The 9,309-nt window shown below is 50.4% G+C and overlaps 1 long non-coding RNA gene across 1 annotated transcript; it reads left to right on the forward strand.

The window, feature by feature from the left end:
• The first annotated feature begins 2,162 nt into the window (after positions 1–2,162).
• Positions 2,163–5,277, forward strand: LOC121828585 (uncharacterized). The gene is made up of 3 exons (XR_013050405.1): positions 2,163–2,274; positions 2,454–2,546; positions 4,446–5,277. It is a non-coding gene; the product is annotated as an uncharacterized LOC121828585 (long non-coding RNA).
• Positions 5,278–9,309: the final 4,032 nt, after the last annotated feature.

Raw genomic sequence — 9,309 nt, forward strand, 5'->3', positions numbered from 1 at the left:
ATGATTGAACTTCTGATCCTCTAGCCTCCAACTCCTGAGTGCTACTTTATGAGGTGTTGGAGAATCAAACCCAGGGCTTCTTGAATGTAAGAACTCTGTCAACTAAGCTATACCTCAGGCTCTCTTTTTATTTATTTATTTATTTATTTAATTTTTTTTCTAGAGTTTCTCTGTGTAGCTTTGGAATCTGTCCTGGAAATCGCTCTGTAGCCCAGGCTAGCCTGGAACTCAGAGATCTGCCTGCCTCTGCTTCCCGAGTGCTGGGATTAAAGGTGTTCGCCACCACCGCCCAGCCCTCATTTATTTTTTGAGCTAGATCTCACTATATAGCTTAGGATAGTCTCCAAACTTGAGATCATTCTGCCTCTGCTGCCCAAGCACTGCGGTTTCAGGTCTGTGCCATAGGCCCAGAAGACCACGTGCTGTTTAAGTCATTCCATGTGATATCTGTAGGTGGCTGCGTACGTGAGTCTCACATCTGGCATGCTCCTCTTTTCACAGCCTCCTGGAGGCCTCTCCACTGGGACCCACTGGGGACCTTGCCTTCCTCCCCCTACACCGTCTACACCCACACAGCCATGCTAAGCTCCCCGCACATGTGATCCAGGTCTGGGCCTCTCTCTCAGCTCTGGTCCAGAGCTGTAGAGCAGCTCTTCAGTTCCAAGGCCCCTGCAGAGAGCCCTTATCATCCAGCCCCACACATCCCCGAGAGCCTGGGACAGGCAGCCCACCCCGATCCCAGCCCCACACAAACCCTGTTATCAGGAGACACATTCCAACCTACGCTCTCTCCTCCTGTAAGGGGGAAGATAGAGCCTGTCGTCTTCCGGCCAAGTGGGAAGGGGCATGGGGAAAGCAGAGGTTATCTCAGCAGGAAGCCACACTGCTGGGCTGTTTCTTCAGCCAGCTTGAGAAAACACCTTGGGGCTGGCCTTTCAGGCCAGCCTTCTGCCCAGGAAGTGGCTGGCTCAGGACCCTTGCTGGAGCTGAGGTCAGGAGGCTGTGTGACTGTTCCCAGGAGCAAGGCGGTGGCTCCCCAGACCTGGGGGGCCCCTTAATCCCTTTCTCCTGGCCGGGCATCGCCTGGTTTGTGGGAGGGCTCTCAGCACAGTGAAGGTGCAGAGCAGGTTCAGACAGCAAGCTGTCTAAAGGTCCAAGTGCATGTTCTGTAATCTCTGGCGAGCACAGCCCCACCACCAGGCACCTGCTGGGGTGGGTAGTGGAAGATTCATTTGGAGATGTGAATCAGGAGGCTGGGGTTAGAGCCTTGATCTTATCCTTTTTTTTTTTTTTCTTTTGTTTTTGTTTTTTGAGTCAGGGTTTCTCTGTGTAGTTTTGGTGCCTGTCCTGGATCTCGCTCTGTAGACCAGGTTGGTCTCGAACTCACAGAGATCTGCCTGGCTCTGCCTCCAGAGTGCTGGGATTAAAGGCATGCATCACTGCACCCAGCTTCAATTTTCTTATAATTAAGTTATGAACAATGGAAGTTCATGTCTTAGGTAGCAAAATCTTGAAGGATTTAGTAAAGAGTCTGGCACCTAGGTTAAATGTGATGGGACAAACCTATAATCCCAGCACTTGGGAGGCAGAGACAGGTGCCTTTCTGTGAGTTCGAGGTCAGCCTGGTCTACAGAACAAGTTCAGGATGTCCAGAGAGACATAGTGAGACACAGGGGGAGAGAGCGCGGGATGGGTGTATTGATGCACAGCTATGTTCTGAGTACTTAAGAGGCTGAGGTAAAAGGATTAAGGGTTTGAGGCTAGCCTAAAACTACATAGCAAGACACTCAAGTTGAGATTGCAAGTGCCCTCCACCATGATGGCTTTTTCATGTGAGTTCTGAGGCTCAAACTTGGGCCTCAGCCATGCTCAGTGAGGACTTAACCAACTGGGCTAGCCAACCTGCCCCAGACATGCTTGGAACTCCAATACCAGTGGAACTTCCGGAAGGAAAATATGCATTTAAAATAAAGCATACAGGGCCCTTCAGGTGGCTGGGTGGGTAAAGGCACTTGGTACCAAGGCTCATGACCTGAGCTCCATCCCGGGGCCCCACGTGGTGGAGGAGAGAACTGACTCCTGCAAGCTGTCCTCTGACCTCACAAGTGTGCACTGTGACGTGCCTTTACTGCTTCCAAGAGGAAGAAAGAAATATACAACTTAAAAACCAAAGCAGCCTGGCGGTGGTGGGGCACGCCTTTAATCCCAGTACTGGGGAGGCACAATTCAGTCAGGAGCGTGACCCCAGGAGGGCTGAGGACCTGGGAAGAAAGGGTAAGTCAGAGACGAAGCCAATTTTAAACACACACTGCATGGAAGAGCAGCTTGGGCTTTAACGAACACGCCAGCTCCTATGGGTAGCAGAAAGCTAAATGTCTGGGAAGGAAATTGATGGTTGTAGTGTTTCCACCTTGTCAATTCACGAATTAACTTTTTTTTTTTTTTTGAGATAGGTCTCAGATAGCCTCAGCTGGAGTCAAAGTAAGTCAAGGATGACCTTGAAGTTCCGATCTTCCTGACAGCCCCTCCCGGGGCTGGGATTACAGGTGTGCACCCCTGGTCTGGTTTGTGTGTGCTGGGGAAGGGACCCCGAGCTGTGTGCTGGGGAAGGGACCCCGAGCTGTGTGCTGGGGAAGGGACCCCGAGCTGTGTGCTGGGGAAGGGACCCCAGCTGTGTGCTGGGGAAGGGACCCCGAGCTGTGTGCTGGGGAAGGGACCCCGACCTGTGTGCTGGGGAAGGGACTCAGACCTGTGTGCTGGGGAAGGGACCCAGACCTGTGTGCTGGGGAAGGGACCCAGACCTGTGTGCTGGGGAAGGGACCCCGAACTCTGTGCTGGCTGGGCCAGTGCTCGACCCACTGACTTTCAGCCCACATCGATACTTTGACAGTAACAATGAAGAGAGGTAGAGAAGCCACGTCAGTAGAGAGGAAGAGAAACAAAACTCAGAGAGCCAAGAGAAGAGAAAAGAGAAACAGAAAAGACAGAACCAGTAGAAAGTAGAAAGAAAAGAAAAGAGCCTGACCAACCTCAAGGCAGAGAAACCTCTCTCTGTTCACTGAACCGGAAACTCACCGATTGGCTAGACCAGCTGCCTAGGGAGTTACAAGGATCCTTGTGTCTCCGCCTCCCTCCCCAGCACTGGGGTGGCAAGCACCCTCTGCAGGCCTGGTTTCACAAGGGTACTGGAGATCCAAACTCAGATTCTCTTGCTCAAGCAGTCAGCTCTTTATTCACGGAACCATCTTCCCAGGCCACCACCTCAATTTAAATAAACAAAACAATGCTGAGTGCAGCCAAAAACAAAATCTCAGAAACAATAAAACAAAACAAAACCCCCAAAGGTATGGAGAGACGCCTCAGCAGTTAAGAGTGCCCTGGACCCAGGCTCAATCCCCAGCACCTGAATGGTGGCTCACAACCATCTGCTCTAGTTCCAGGCATGCTCATACTGGGAACCGTAGGGACTCCAAAGAAGACAGATGGGACATGACCATTCCACCAGGATTGTGGCAATGCTAACCACTGGGCAAAACTGCCCCATATCTCGCCTGCCACCAGGGTCCTGCACAAGCTGTGGACACTGTTGGGTTGATTGCTCAGCTCTGCCTCGTCACAGTAATGTGAGTCCCCCAGGTTCCTCCTCCACAGGAAAATTTCTCAGACCTGGGTCTGGCAGGCAGCCCAAGGCTGATGCTGTCCTGTATGACAGCTGAAGACCCAAGTCCACTGCCCCCAGTGAAGCCATCGAGACCATGGGAGCCCAGGGCAGCTTCTAGGTAGTAGGGAAGTCTCTGCCATTTTAATTGACACATAGGCCATTTGGATGGTGCTTCCTGCTATAATTTATCCTTCTCAGATCTCTGATGGTGTTGACCGCTAACTGGCACTTCATTAATTCAGCAGCTGCTGCCAGGTCAATGCATTTCACATATAAAAACCAGGCTTCACTTTTCTAGAACAATTTTTATTAAAAGGCAAACTCACACACAGGTTTGCCTTACTAACAGGCTTCATATAACAGGATGAACAGGTTTCAGATGTAACTTTTACTATTTAAAGGAATTTGCTTTGCAAAGGCTGCTCTCAGTAATCAACAGCTCATGTATATCTAATGGTAAATAGTTGGATAAAAAAGTTTAAGGTTTATATAAATTACAAAGGTCTAAAAATAATTTAAATTATAAACATCTGAGGATATAAAGTCTAAATAGGTTATGACAAATTACAAACAATGATAATGTAAGCTTCCAGGAATCGAGAAAGTCATAAGACTTGAATCCACCTCTTACAGGTCAAATGGACTCCAGGTAAATGCTCCTGTCAGCCATCAGCCTGAGCTTCCCTGCCTACTGCCTATTCCTGAGAGGGAAGCTCCAAATATAAAGGTTTTCTTTAATTCTTTACCTTTAAATTCTGTCCCTGATCTGTATCTGTCTTGGCAGAGTGCAGCTTAGCTGGCAGACACCGTCCAGAAATCAGCTTCCGACTACAAGCTCCTCCAAAAGTGATCTACACCATCTCAGCCCCAGGTACTTCTACAAAACCGGAAGTCCCTGGACTTGCTAAAAGCTGATGTGAAGCAGTCCAGTAGCTATGATTTCTCCCTGACTCTTCAGCTGGGTCAGCAAGCCAGATGCTTCTGATGAATGCCCCATTGCCTGAATCCCCTCCTGGCCTTTGACTAACATTCCAGCCTTCCTGGGCCCTGACATTGGTGTCCGAATTTCAGCAGGAAGTAGTTACAGAGGAGAATACAGCATCCCTTGTCCTTAATGAAGGGCTGGGGTATTAGGTCCAAGGAAATTCCCTGGCAAAGGGACAAAATGGCTACTTATAGTACCCATTGGCATACCAAGAGTATATTGCCTGAAAATATTTGTTCTAGCTGGGTGGTGGTGGCACATGCTTTTAATCCCAGCATTTGGGAGGCAGAAGCAGGCGGATCTCTGTAAATTCAACCAGCCTAGCCTACAGAGTGAGTTCCAGGACAGCTAGGGCAATACAGCAAAACCCTGTTTAAAACCCCAAACCAAACCAAAAACAATACTTACAGGCGAAACATTCACACACTAAAATTTAAATGACCACAAAAATCACAAACAAAAGATGCCTAGACAAGACCCCAACCAGGCTACCACAAGTCAAAGCATAGTTGTTGGTAAAGGAATCATTTCAGATTATCAGGAAGGAAAAGTAGATCACAAAACTCCATAGTTTTTGTTGTTGTTCAAAAAATTGCCTACACTTTTACAAATTCAGAGGAAAAAAAAAACATTGGAAAGGACTGACCAAAATATTTTTTTGCCTTTGGTGTTCCTGAGTAGATTCTATTTGTTATAGTGAAAAACCAAAACACATACTAATAATCCAACGATCACGTCATTTCTTAAGGAAATTCTCCCTGTTCCTGCCGAGGCTCTCAAGAGACTCACTGCACATCTGCAGGCCCAGGGCGCAGAGCTAATAGAATCCTTTCTTCCAGGAGAGGGAGAGGAGATGACCCAGGTCATTCTGGAGGGGCAGGCCAGAGCCCTCCCCACCGGAACTGCCTGACTCGAAGCTTGGGGTGCCCCAGGACCCTGCTCACAATCATGCCTCTGCCTCCTCTCCTGGGTGGAAGAGGTCAGTGCTGTGGGGCAGATTCCACGCACACTGCCCTCACGTGCATAGCGGAAGCAAAGCCTGAAGGAGCAGCAGCTGAGGTGACTTGAGACTCTTGATGCTTCTCTCAGGAGTCCCAGATCCCCTCTTCCAGGCCTGGTTCCTGGGTAGGGCTTGGGGGAGGGGGGCCGGGCCCCTGCCAGACTGCACAGCTGGGCTGCTGGTGGGAGGGTGGGAGGGATGTTCTGGGCTCCACAGCACTTCTCCTGGAAGACCATTCCTTTCCCACCAGCAAGCCTCATCCTGGGGCCAGGTTTCTTTCTTTCCATTCTCTCTCTCTCTCTCTCTCTCTCTCTCTCTCTCTCTCTCTCTCTCTCTCTCTCTCTCTCTCACTGTCTGAGACTGTCTCACCATGTAGCTCTGGCTGGCCTGGAACTCACTATGCATGTTTGTAGACCAGGCTAGTCTTGAACTCAGAGATTTTTCTGCTTCTCTAGTGCTGGAATTCAAGGCATGCACTACCATGCTCATCTTTCTTTCCTTTTGGTTCAAGATTACAAAAATCACATTATTTACTTGTCTAGTTAGTTAGTTAGTGTACAGGTATTTCCAAACATACCACAGCATGCATGAGGGGGTGAGAGGACAATTTGCCAGAGCTGGTTCTGTTCTTCTACCATGTGAGGGAGGCCTGGGGATCGAACTCAGGTCATCAGGCTTGGTGACAAGTGCTTTTACCCACTGAAACATCTTGCCAGCTTTGGGACCAGATTATTAAAAGCCAGAACTGGCCAGGCAGTGGTGGCACACGCCTTTAATCCCAGCATTTGGGAGGCAGAGGCAGGTGGCTCTCTGTGAGTTTGAGGCCAGCCTGGTCAACAGAGTGAGTTCCAGGACAGCCAGGACTGTTACACAGAGAAACCCTATCTTGGGGGGTGGGGGTGGGGGAGGGGAAGTACCATAACTGGATGCCTGGGGTTTCGTGGGCCGGGGAGCAGCTGTGAGCCAGTGACCAGACTTTGAAATTCTCCTGGCAAAACAGCTGGTCCTGGTGACCCTGGTGGCTTTAGGACTTGCAATGTGTGTGATATGTATATGTGAGCATTGTCAGATAAAGTGCAGGGCTCTTGAGTTTAGGATACAGTTCAATTGCTGGAGTGCTCACCCGGCATGCATGAGGCCTTAGGTTCAATTCCTAGTACAGCATAAACCAGTCATGGAGACACATACCTGTATCCCAGCACTCCAGACCTAGAGGTAGGAGGATCAGAAATTCAAGGTCACTTTTGGCTACACAGGAAGCTAGAGGCCAGCCTGGGCTACAGGAAACCCTGTCTCAAATAAAAGCAGGATACTGAGTTGAAACTGAACTTTAGATTAGTGTATGCGCCCCACTTGACAGGCTGGGTTTTTATTGCTAACTCTGGCAAGCAGTTAAGAATGGATGTAAACCTGTGCAAGAACATGTGCAACTGTGAATGTCCACACTAGTGCAACAGTGTAAATGTGTATGGCTTTAAAGACACATGTGTACAGGGGTACATGTGCACAGGAAAGAGGCTTAAGGGTTTTCCAGTGTGTGTTTGTGTGATGTGCATGTATATGTGTATTTCTCTTTAAGTATGAGCGTGTGTGCTCACATTCACACCTATATGCATGTGTGCTCAAACACACACAGAAGAGCTAGACACTGTGTAGAATATGCAGACTGGGACCCCTGTGTGTGAGTTCATAAGAGAAACATAAGGCCCTCAGCCATGCCCCGTGTGCTTGGGTGTGTGCAGGAGTTGGGGGGAGGGCATGAGGGTGACAGGACCCGCTGAGCTTTTCCCTGTTAGTTACCGTAGTGTGGTGTCAGCTCAGCCCCATGCTGGCCCCTGACTGGGATCTCTTTCTCCCAAGCATGGAAGAGTCATGGAGGAGAACCAGTGATGTCTGTGGTTCAGGCTAGTGAGGGCCACGAGCACGAGCACACACTGTTACATAAATGCCTTTGTCCAAACCCTGGCCAGATGTTCAGTCCTTGCTGAGCCAGATGGCAGTGGATCCTGAGGTTGGGGGTGGTTCCCGCTGCTCCCTCCCTTGCCCCTTCTGAATCCTCCACTCCCACTTCCCACAGCATTTCTGTTGGTCTTGGGTCCTCCTGAGGCTTCCTTCAGTCTTTGGCTTGCAGGGGCCACCTTCATCCTCTGTCTTCACGTGGTGGCTCTCGTGTGTCTCTGTCTTTTTTTTTCCGTGTATATGTGTGTGTGAGAAGGATCTGTGTGTGTGGCAGGTATGTGTGCATGTGTGTGTGTATGTGTGTGTGTGTGTGTATGTGTGTGTGTGTGTGTGTGTGTGTGTGTGTGTGTGTGTGTGTGTTTGTGGGCCAGAGGTCAACCTCCAGCGTCGTTCCTCAGGGCTGTTCACTTTTTTCTTTTTCATTAAAGTCAGAGTCTCTCTGTGGTACCTGGGCTTCCCAATTAGACTAGACAAGGGATGGGATAGCTTGTGTCTGCTCCCTCAGCACTCTGGGATGTATAAGCACTCGCCACGCCTGGGTATTATTTTTATGAGTTCTGGGGCTATAAGGCAGGTCCTCAGTCTTGCATGGCAAACTCCTTATTTCCTGAGCTATCTCTCCAGTTCTGCCTTTCTGTTTTGTTTTGAGACAGGGTTTCTCTGTGTAACAGCCCTGGCTGTCCTGTAACTCGCTCTGTAGACCAGGCTGGACTCACAGAGATTCGCCTGCCCCTTCCTCCTGAGTGCTGGGATTAAAGGTGTCAGCTTTTGCTTTTTGAGACAAGGTCTTGCTGTATAGCCCAGGCTGAAACTTCCTGATCCTCCTGTCTCAGCCTCCTGAGGGTTGGAGTGACAGGTGTATCCTGTCGTCACTGAAGTGTGCAGATGTCTGTTTCAACTCCAAGGACACTTCATCAGTTTGGATAAGGATCACTTGGTCATCTCTTTTGAAACACATTCACCTTCTGAGACCCTCAGATCGGGACTCCAGCACGCCAGTCAACCCGTAGACCTCTGACTCCTCACTCCTGAGAGATTTTCTCCCAGCCACACCACCGCATCATGCCAGCTGTGTGTGCCCAGGGGCCGCCAGCTCTGTTCTTCACATGGACAAATTCGAACTTTCCTGAAGATTAGATGGAATCTTAGAGAGCGCAGAGCTCAGGGGTGACATCGTAAGTCCTGGCCCCAGTATGAAAACAGGGAGTGAGACGCATCTCTGCAGCTCAGGCCTTTTGTGATCTCATGACCCAGAGTCATGGAGCCAGGAGGGTGGCAGGGAGGGACAGGCTCTGGAGCGTCTGGTGGCATGAGGTAACCTCAACAGCTCTGGACCTCGCTTTCCCTGTCTGTGAAATGGGGCCCTGGACTGCATGATTCTAGAGATTTCCTGGTTTCCTGGTGGTTGGTTATTTGGAGAAAATGACAGGGAAGCTGGGACCTCTTCAGCAGCTGGGGAGGAGGGAGCCCCGAGGTGTCCCCATCTGGGGAGGAAGGAGCCCCGAGGTGTCCCCGTCTGGGGAGGAAGGAGCCCCGAGGTGTCCCCGTCTGAGGAGGAAGGGGCCCCGAGGTGCCCCCGTCTGGGGAGGAAGGAGCCCCGAGGTGTCCCCGTCTGAGGAGGAAGGGGCCCCGAGGTGTCCCCGTCTGGGGAGGAAGGAGCCCCGAGGTGTCCCCGTCTGGGGAGGAAGGAGCCCCGAGGTGTCC

The sequence above is a fragment of the Peromyscus maniculatus genome, chromosome 4 (assembly GCF_049852395.1).
Source record: "Peromyscus maniculatus bairdii isolate BWxNUB_F1_BW_parent chromosome 4, HU_Pman_BW_mat_3.1, whole genome shotgun sequence".
Classification (NCBI taxonomy): Eukaryota; Metazoa; Chordata; class Mammalia; order Rodentia; family Cricetidae; genus Peromyscus; species Peromyscus maniculatus.